This window comes from Oncorhynchus masou, chromosome 29 (genome assembly GCF_036934945.1).
Source record: "Oncorhynchus masou masou isolate Uvic2021 chromosome 29, UVic_Omas_1.1, whole genome shotgun sequence".
NCBI classification, from domain to species: Eukaryota; Metazoa; Chordata; class Actinopteri; order Salmoniformes; family Salmonidae; genus Oncorhynchus; species Oncorhynchus masou.
In genome coordinates, this window is record NC_088240.1 from 57,960,433 (window position 1) to 57,969,387 (window position 8,955).

At 45.8% G+C, this 8,955-nt stretch overlaps 1 long non-coding RNA gene across 1 annotated transcript in view; it reads left to right on the forward strand.

Moving 5' to 3' along the window:
• Positions 1-7,270, forward strand: part of LOC135520084 (uncharacterized) — a 303,255-nt gene extending 295,985 nt beyond the window's left edge. Inside the window, exon 3 of the long non-coding RNA XR_010452343.1 lies at positions 7,184-7,270. This is a non-coding gene — a long non-coding RNA (uncharacterized LOC135520084). The remainder of the gene's footprint in view (positions 1-7,183) is intronic.
• Positions 7,271-8,955: the final 1,685 nt, after the last annotated feature.

Below are 8,955 nucleotides of genomic sequence, written 5' to 3' on the forward strand. Positions count from 1 at the left end.
CGCGTTATGTTCAGTAATGTTTTGCTTCCAAAACATCTGGTGATTTGGCAGAGAGCCACATCAATTTACAGAAATACTCATGATAAACATTGATTAAAGATACAACTGTTATTCACAGAATTAAAGATATACTACTCTTAACCTCTAGCGTCGAGCAATCCCGTATCCGGGAGCGTAATCATAGCCTCAAGTCCATTAGCATGACACAACATTAACTATTCATGAAAATCGCAAATGAAATGAAATAAATATATTCACTCACAAGCTTAGCCTTTTGTTAACAACACTGTCATCTCAGATTTTCAAAATATGCTTTTCAACCATCGCTACACAAGCATTTGTGTAAGAGGTATTGATAGCTAGCATAGCATTAGCCTAGCATTCAGCAGGCAACATTTTCACAAAAACAAGAAAAGCATTCAAATAAAATCATTTACCTTTGAAGAACTTCGGATGTTTTCAATGAGGAGACTCTCAGTTAGATAGCAAATGTTCAGTTTAAAAAAAAAAGATTATTTGTGTCCGCTCCGTTTTGTTCATCACGTTTGGCTAAGAAAGAAATCCGAAAATTCAGTCATTACAACGCCAAACCTTTTTCCAAATTAACTCCATAATATCAACAGAAACATGGCAAACATTGTTTAGAATCAATCCTCAAGGTGTTTTTCACATATCTATTCGATGATAAATCATTTGTGGCAGTTGTTTCTCCTCTGAAGAAAATGGAAAAATGCACGCAGCTGGAGATTACGCAATAATTTCGACGGAGGACACCAAGCGGGCACCTGGTAAATGTAGTCTCTTATGGTCAATCTTCCAATGATATGCCTACAAATACGTCACAATGCTGCAGACACCTTGGGGAAATGACAGAAAGTGTAGGCTCATTCCTGGTGCATTCACAGCCATATAAGGAGACATTGGAACACAGCGCCTTCAGAATCTGGGCCATTTCCTGTTTGAAATTTCATCTTGGTTTCGCCTGTAGCATCAGTTCTGTGGCACTCACAGATAATATCTTTGCAGTTTTGGAAACATCAGAGTGTTTTCTTTCCAAAGCTGTCAATTATATGCATAGTCGAGCATCTTTTTGTGACAAAATATCTTGTTTAAAACGGGAACGTTTTTATCCAAAAATTTAAAGAGCGCCCCCTATATCGAAGAAGTTTATGCAACCGCTGTGTCAGATTTTTTTTAAACTTAATGGAAAAAGCAAATCATGCAATAATCTGAGTACGGCGCTCAGATAACAAATCAAGCAACACAGATATCTTCCATGTTGGAGTCAACAGAAGTCAGAAATAGCAATATATATATATTTTTTTTAATTTTACCTTTATTTTACTAGGCAAGTCAGTTAAGAACAAATTCTTATTTTCAATGACGGCCTAGGAACAGTGGGTTAACTGCCTGTTAAGGGGCAGAATGACAGATTTGTACCTGCAACCTTTTGGTTACTAGTCCAACGCTCTAACCACTAGGCTACCCCATATTCACTTATCTTTGATGATCTTCATCAGAATGTACTCCCAGGAATCCCAGTTCCACAATAAATGTTTGATATGTTCGATAAAGTTCCTCTTTATGTCCAAATACCTCATTTTTGTTAGAGCGTTCAACCCAATAATCCAAATTCATGACACACGAGCAGACAAAGTCGGAACGTTTGAACATCTTTGAACATCTCAAGGAGCACCATTAAATCCATTATTCAAAAATGTAAAGAATATGGCACCACAACAAACCTGCCAAGAGAGGGCCGCCCACCAAAACTCACGGACAAGGCAAGGCGGGCATTAATCAGAGAGGCAACAAAGAGACCAAAGATAACCTTGAAGAAGCTGCAAATCTCCACAGCAGAGATTGGAGTATACAGTATATCACAAAAGTGAGTACACCCCTCACATTTTTGTAAATATGAGTATATCGTTTCATGTGACAACATTGAAGAAATGACACTTTACTACAATGTAAAGTAGTGAATGTCCAGCTTGTATGACAGTGTAAATTTGCTGTCCCCTCAATAACTCCACTTAGTACACCCCTAAGTGAAAATGTCCAAATTGGGCCCAAAGTGTCAATATTTTGTGTGGCCACCATCATTTTCAAGCACTGCGTTAACCCTCTTGGGCATGGAGTTCACCAGAGCTTCACAGGTGTCCACTGGAGTCCTCTTCCACTCCTCCATGACGACATCACGGAGGTGGTGGATGTTAGAGACCTTGCACTCCTCCGCCTTCCGTTTGAAGATGCTCAATAGGGTTTAGGTCCGGAGACCTGCTTGGCCAGTCCATCACCTTTACTCTCAGCTTCTTTAGCAATGCAGTGGTCATCTTGGAGGTGTGTTTGGGTTCTTTATCATGTTGGAATACTGCCCTGCGGCCCAGTCTCCGAAGGGAGGGGATCATGCTCTGCTTCAGTATGTCACAGTACATGTTGGCATTCATGGTTCCCTCAATGAACAGTAGCTCCCCAGTGCCGGCAGCACTCATGCAGCCCCAAACCATGACACTCCCACCTCCATGCTTGACTGTAGGCAAGACACACTTGTCTTTGTACTCCTCACCTGGTTGCCGCCACACACGCTTGACACCATCTGAACCAAATAAGTTTCTTGGTCTCATCAGACCACAGGACATGGTTCCAGTAATCCATGTCCTTAGTCTGCTTGTCTTCAGCAAACTGTTTGCGGGCTTTCTTGTGCATCATCTTTAGAAGAGGCTTCCTTCTGGGACGACAGCCATGCAAACCAATTTGATGCAGTGTACAGAGTATGGTCTGAGCACTGACGGGCTGACCCCCCCACCCCTTCAACCTTTGCAGCAATGCTGGCAGCACTCATACGTCTATTTCCCAAAGACAAACTCTGGATATGACGCTGAGTACGTGCACTCAACTTCTTTGGTCGACCATGGCGAGGCCTGTTCTGAGTGGAACCTGTCCAGTTAAACCATTGTATCTTCTTGGCCACCGTGCTGCAGCTCAGTTTCAGGGTCTTGGCAATTTTCTTATAGCCCAGGCCATCTTTATGTAGAGCAACACATTTTCTTTTCAGATCCTCAGAGTTCTTTGCCATGTTGAAATTCCAGTGTCCAATCAGTATTAGGGAGTGTGAGAGCGACGACACCAAATTTAATACACCTGCTCCCCATTCACACCTGAGACCTTGTAACACTAACGAGTCACATGACACGAGGTAAGGAAAATGGCTGATTGGACCCAATTTGGACATTTTAACTTAGGGGTGTACTCACTTTTGTTGCCAGCGGTTTAGACATTAATGGCTGTGAGTTATTTTGAGGGGACAGCAAATGTACACTGTTATACAAGCTGTACACTCACTACTTTACATTGTAGCAAAGTGTAATTTCTTCAGTGTTGTCACATGAAAAGATCTACTCAAATATTTATAAAAATGTGAGGGGTGTACTCACTTTTGTGATATACTGTATGTCCATAGGACCACTTTAAGCCGTACACACCACAGAGCTGGGCTTTACAGAAGAGTGACCAGAAAAAAAGCCATTGCTTAAAGAAAACAAATAAGGAAACATGTTTGGTGTTCACCAAAATGCATGTGGGAGACTCCCCAAACATATGGAAGAAGGTACTCTGGTCAGATGAGACTAAATTTAGCATTTTAGCCATCAAGGAAAACGCTGTGTCTGGCACAAATGCTCAGCTATTACACAGACCCCAAACCTGCTGCGTGCGTGCGCCATCGTGCGCAAATGTATTTTGTCCCCCTACACCAAACACAATCACGACACCAGGTTAAAATATCAAAACAAACTCTGGACCAATTGCATTGATTTGGGAACCGGTCTAAAAGCATTAAACATTTTTGGCAATTTAGTGTCAGGATTTGGCCAGGGTTGTTCCAGTTGTTTGTCAGTAGATGTCCCCATTGTGCTTTTTGTCCCTGTGTTTTTTCCCTTGACCCCCATTATTGTTTGCACCTGTGTCTTGTTTCCCCTGAGTGTATTTAAACCCTTTGTTTCCCTCAGTTCTGTGCTCTGTGTTTGTATGTTGGCACCCTGCCCTAGTGTTCTGTGTGCTCTTGTCGATTCCGGGTAACGTTCTTGTGGTATTCTGTTTTTTGTTTTAGTTTAGTTTTGGTGAGTTTCTTTTTAGATCTTTTTGTGTTTTTTCCTCCTCCCATCCGTCCAACTCCCGTCTGCTCATTCCAGTCACCCTCTCCTGGGACAACCACAAGCTTCACCTTCAAGCCTTGGTAGACTCTGGAGCCGCAGGTAACTTCATGGATGGTGTCTGGGCGAAGGAGAATGGCGTTTCCTCTGAACCTCTAAGTGACCCCATGAGGGTTACTACATTGGATGGAAGCCCTTTGGGATCTGGACTTGTCACTCATGTCACTACCTCCTTGAGACTTTCAGTTTCACAACACCAGGAATTGATGAACTTTCATTTGATCTCCTGTTCCGAGTTCCCTCTCGTCCTTGGATACCCCTGGCTTCACAGCCATAACCCTCACATCGACTGGTCTGTGGGCACTATCAAGCAGTGGGGTCCTACGTGCCAAGCTACTTGTATTTTCCAGAATTCCCCGAGTTCTACTCCCGAGTCTTTAGAATCCATCGACCTGACCCGAGTTCCCGAGTGTTACCATGACCTCAAACTGGTGTTTAGCAAACAGAGGGCCACCATGCTACCACCCCATAGATCTTACGATTGCCCCATCGACCTGTTTCCGGGCACTTGCCCCCAGGGGTCGGATCTTTTCCCTATCTCCACCCGAACGAGCTGCTATGGATACCTACATCAAGGACTCTCTGGAAGCAGGCCTCATGCGTCCATCCACCTCCCCGGCGGGAGCAGGGTTTTTCTTTGTGGCCAAGAAAGACGGTGGGTTACGTCCTTGCATCGACTACCGGGGACTCAATGACATAACCGTCCGTAACCGTTACCCGCTACCCCTTATGGCCACAGCCTTCGAGCTGCTCCAGGAAGCAGTTGTTTTCACTAAGCTTGACCTGCGGAACGCATACCATCTTGTGCGGATCAGACCTGGTGACGAGTGGAAGACCGCTTTCAACACGCCTACTGGTCACTATGAATACTTGGTGATGCCCTTCGGCCTGACCAACGCCCCAGCGGTGTTCCAAGCGCTCATAAACGATGTGCTTAGGGATAATATTTGTGTTCGTTTACTTGGATGACATCCTCATCTTTTCGAGCTCCCTTCAAGAACACACTAAGCATGTCAGACAAGTACTCAAACGCCTCCTGGACAGCCATCTGTACGTTAAGCCGGAAAAATGTGAATTCCATTCATCCCGAGTACAATTCCTGGGATTTGTAGTGGAACCCGGTCGAATCCAAATGGACCCTAGGAAGGTAGGGGCGGTAGCGGATTGGCCCACCCCCAAATCCGTTAAGGATGTTCAGCGTTTCCTGGGCTTCACAAACTTTTACCGCAAGTTCATCAAGAACTTCAGTTTGGTGGCAGCTCCTCTCTCAGCTTTAACCAAAGGTGGCAATGCAAGGTTTTTTTGGGGAAGAGAAGCTGAGACGGCCTTCCAAGGACTCAAGCAGCGCATCCTCTCTGCTCCCATCCTGATACTACCGACTACGGATGAACCATTTGTGGTGGAGGTAGACGCATCAGAGGTTGGTGTCGGAGCTGTCCTGTCTCAGAGGGGTGAAGACAAGAAGCTTCATCCGTGCGCTTTCTTCTCACACCGGCTTACCCCGACTGAGAGGAACTACGATGTGGGGATCGTGAACTCCTAGCGGTTAAGATGGCATTGAAGGAATGGAGACACTGGCTCGAGGGGGCTTCTCACCCGTTTCAAGTGCTTACGGACCACAAAAATCTGGAGTATATCCAGCAGGCGAAGCGATTGAACTCTAGACAAGCTAGATGGTCTCTTTTCTTCAATCGATTCCAGTTTATCCTCACCTATCGGCCCGGGTCGAAGAATCTCAAACCGGATGCCCTGTCCCGAGTCTACGCTCCTGCCATTCGAGATGACACGGACATGCCTGTCCTTCCTGCTGCTAAGATTGTGGCTCCGATCTCGTGGCAAGTTGAGGATACCGTGAGACGTGCTCAAGCTAGCGAACCGGACCCTAAAGGAGGCCCTGCCAATCGGTTGTTTGTCCCCAAGGCAGTGAGGACTCAGGTCCTTCTGTGGGGGCACTCCTCTCGCCTCACCTGTCATCCGGGCGTAGGTCGCACCTTGGAGTTCATCCAGCGTAAGTTCTGGTGGCCTACCATAAGAGAAGACGTTGCCACTTTCGTCAATGCCTGCCCCGTGTGCTGCCAGGGCAAATCTTCTCACCTCCGCCCTCAAGGACTCCTTCACCCTTTACCTGTTCCCCACAGACCCTGGTCCCATATCTCATTGGACTTTATTACTGGACTTCCTCCATCCCATGGCAATACTACTATCCTAGTCATAATCGACAGGTTTTCAAAGGCGGCCAGGTTCGTCCCTCTGACTAAGTTACCTTCTGCCAAGGAAACGGCTGAGTTGGTAATTAATCATGTGTTCCGAGTCTTCGGCATTCCTCAAGATGTGGTTTCTGACAGAGGTCCCCAGTTCGCCTCAAGGTTTTGGAAGGCCTTCTGCCAACTCATGGGGGCTTCTGCCAGTCTATCTTCAGGGTACCATCCGGAGTCCAACGGCCAAACAGAGAGGATGAATCAAGAGCTGGAAACCACCCTCCGATGTATGACTCGTGACAACCCGTCCACATGGTCATCCTTTATTGTTTGGGCCGAATACGCGCACAACACCTTGCGCTCCTCCTCCACTGGTATGTCCCCGCACGAGTGTCAGTTTGGCTATGCTCCTCCATTGTTCCCGGACCAGGAGGCAGAAGTCAGTGTGCCTTCAGCCTTGAGATTCGTCAGACGCTGTCGGCTTATGTGGAGGAAGACCCGTCTTAATCTGATTTCACAGAGGTATCAACAACAAGCCAACAGACGTCGCCGTTACCCTGCGCCCCGGCCAGAGAGTCTGGCTCTCCACAAGAGACTTACCTCTACGGGTGGAGTCTCGCAAGCTGTCCCAAAAATACATCGGTCCCTTCAAGGTTGCCAGGAGAGTTAACCCAGTTTCTTATCGCCTACACTTACCCAGATCCCTTAAGATTAATCCCACATTTCATGTGTCTTTGTTAAAACCTGTTGTTTTTTCTCCCCTTGTCCCGGCAGACAGACCTCCCCCTCCGCCTCGTGTCATTGGAGGCCAGCCGGCTTATACCGTCCACCGGATACTGGATTCCCGCCGGGTGCAGCGGTCCTGGCAGTATCTGGTGGACTGGGAAGCGCTCCTGGGTTCCTGCCAGAGACATCCTGGACCCTGACCTCATTCGTCAGTTCAGGGTCCTCCACCCTGAGAGAGCTGGTAGGAACGTCAGGAGCCGTTCCTAGGGGGGGGATTCTGTCAGGATTTGGCCAGGGTTGTTCCAGTTGTTTGTCAGTAGATGTCCCCATTGTGCTTTTTGTCCCTGTGTTTTTCCCTTGACCCCCATTATTGTTTGCACCTGTGTCTTGTTTCCCCTGAGTGTATTTAAACCCTTTGTTTCCCTCAGTTCTGTGCTCTGTGTTTGTATGTTGGCACCCTGCCCTAGTGTTCTGTGTGCTCTTGTCGATTCCGGGTAACGTTCTTGTGGTATTCTGTTTTTTGTTTTAGTTTAGTTTTGGTGAGTTTCTTTTTAGATCTTTTTGTGTTTTTTCCTTCCACCTTTTGGATTTGCCATTTTTTATTTTTAGGATTTTTCTTCATTAAATACACCGTCTTAAGTACTGCTGTGTCTGCCTCATCTTCTGGGTTCTGCTGTCTATTCGTGGCTCAGTTGGTTAAGTGACTGTTTCTCACTCCGGAGACCCAGGTTCGAAACCGGGTCCTGACATTTAGTTTGTTAGCTTGCACTTGCTAGCTAAATTGTCCTATTTAGCTAGCTAATTTGTCCTGGGATATAAACATTGATTTGTTATTTTACCTGAAATGCACAAGGTCCTCTAGTCCGACAATTAATCCACACATAAAACGGTCAACCGACTCGTTTCTGGTTCTCTCCTCCTGCCAGGCTTTTTCATCTTTCAACTTATATGTTGATTGGCATCTAAACTTTCATAGTATTACTCCACCGACTGGCAACACAGTTCGTCTTTCAATCACCCTCATGGGTATAACCAATGAGGAGATTGGAGAGGCAGGACTTGCAGCATCGATCTGCGTCAGAAATAGAATGGAGTTCTATTTTAGCCCATGGCAATGCAGACGCTCGCGAGCAGTGTGGGTGCACTAATTGAATAACGTACATTTCTAAATTTATTTTGCAACTCCGCGCATGCGAAATGAGCGGTGTGGGCAGCTGATTAAACTATTCTTTAGTAAAGGTTGAATAGTCTATTGTTCAGCTATTAACCCTCCCCAACTTGCAACAAATTGCTGTTCCCATCTCATTCCTTTCCCTCTTTCATGTGTCATCATTCTGCTCCTGAGTGGCTCGCTTGTGGGTGTGCTGGCAGGATATGGCAGCATCTTCAGGTGTGCGTCAAGAATTCTGCATACAGTAGCACGTTTGTATGAAGGTATGGTTATTAACAGTTAAATTGTTATATGATATGGAGGTACATTTGTATCTTTTTGTCGAGAGCAAAACCTTATTTTCAATCAAATAATTGTTCTGAAAGCAACTCTTTTTCCGACACAAAGGAAGTCAAAGCGGACAAATACAAAGATGGCATCTCAGGTCAGGTAAGCAGCACCGGGCTGTATTGACGTATCCTAAAAAAGACATCTGCTGCTTTAAATTGAACGGTTTTTCAGAGAGCGAGCTGATCAAGGGGTCAAATGTAGATATTGCCAGATGTTCACTGTCCGAGGAACAGGCTGTGAAAGCTTTATTGCTGGCAAAAGTCTCCATAACCAGAGGTAATTAAACTGTTCTGTGTTCTTTTTCTCCAAATCTGCCTGT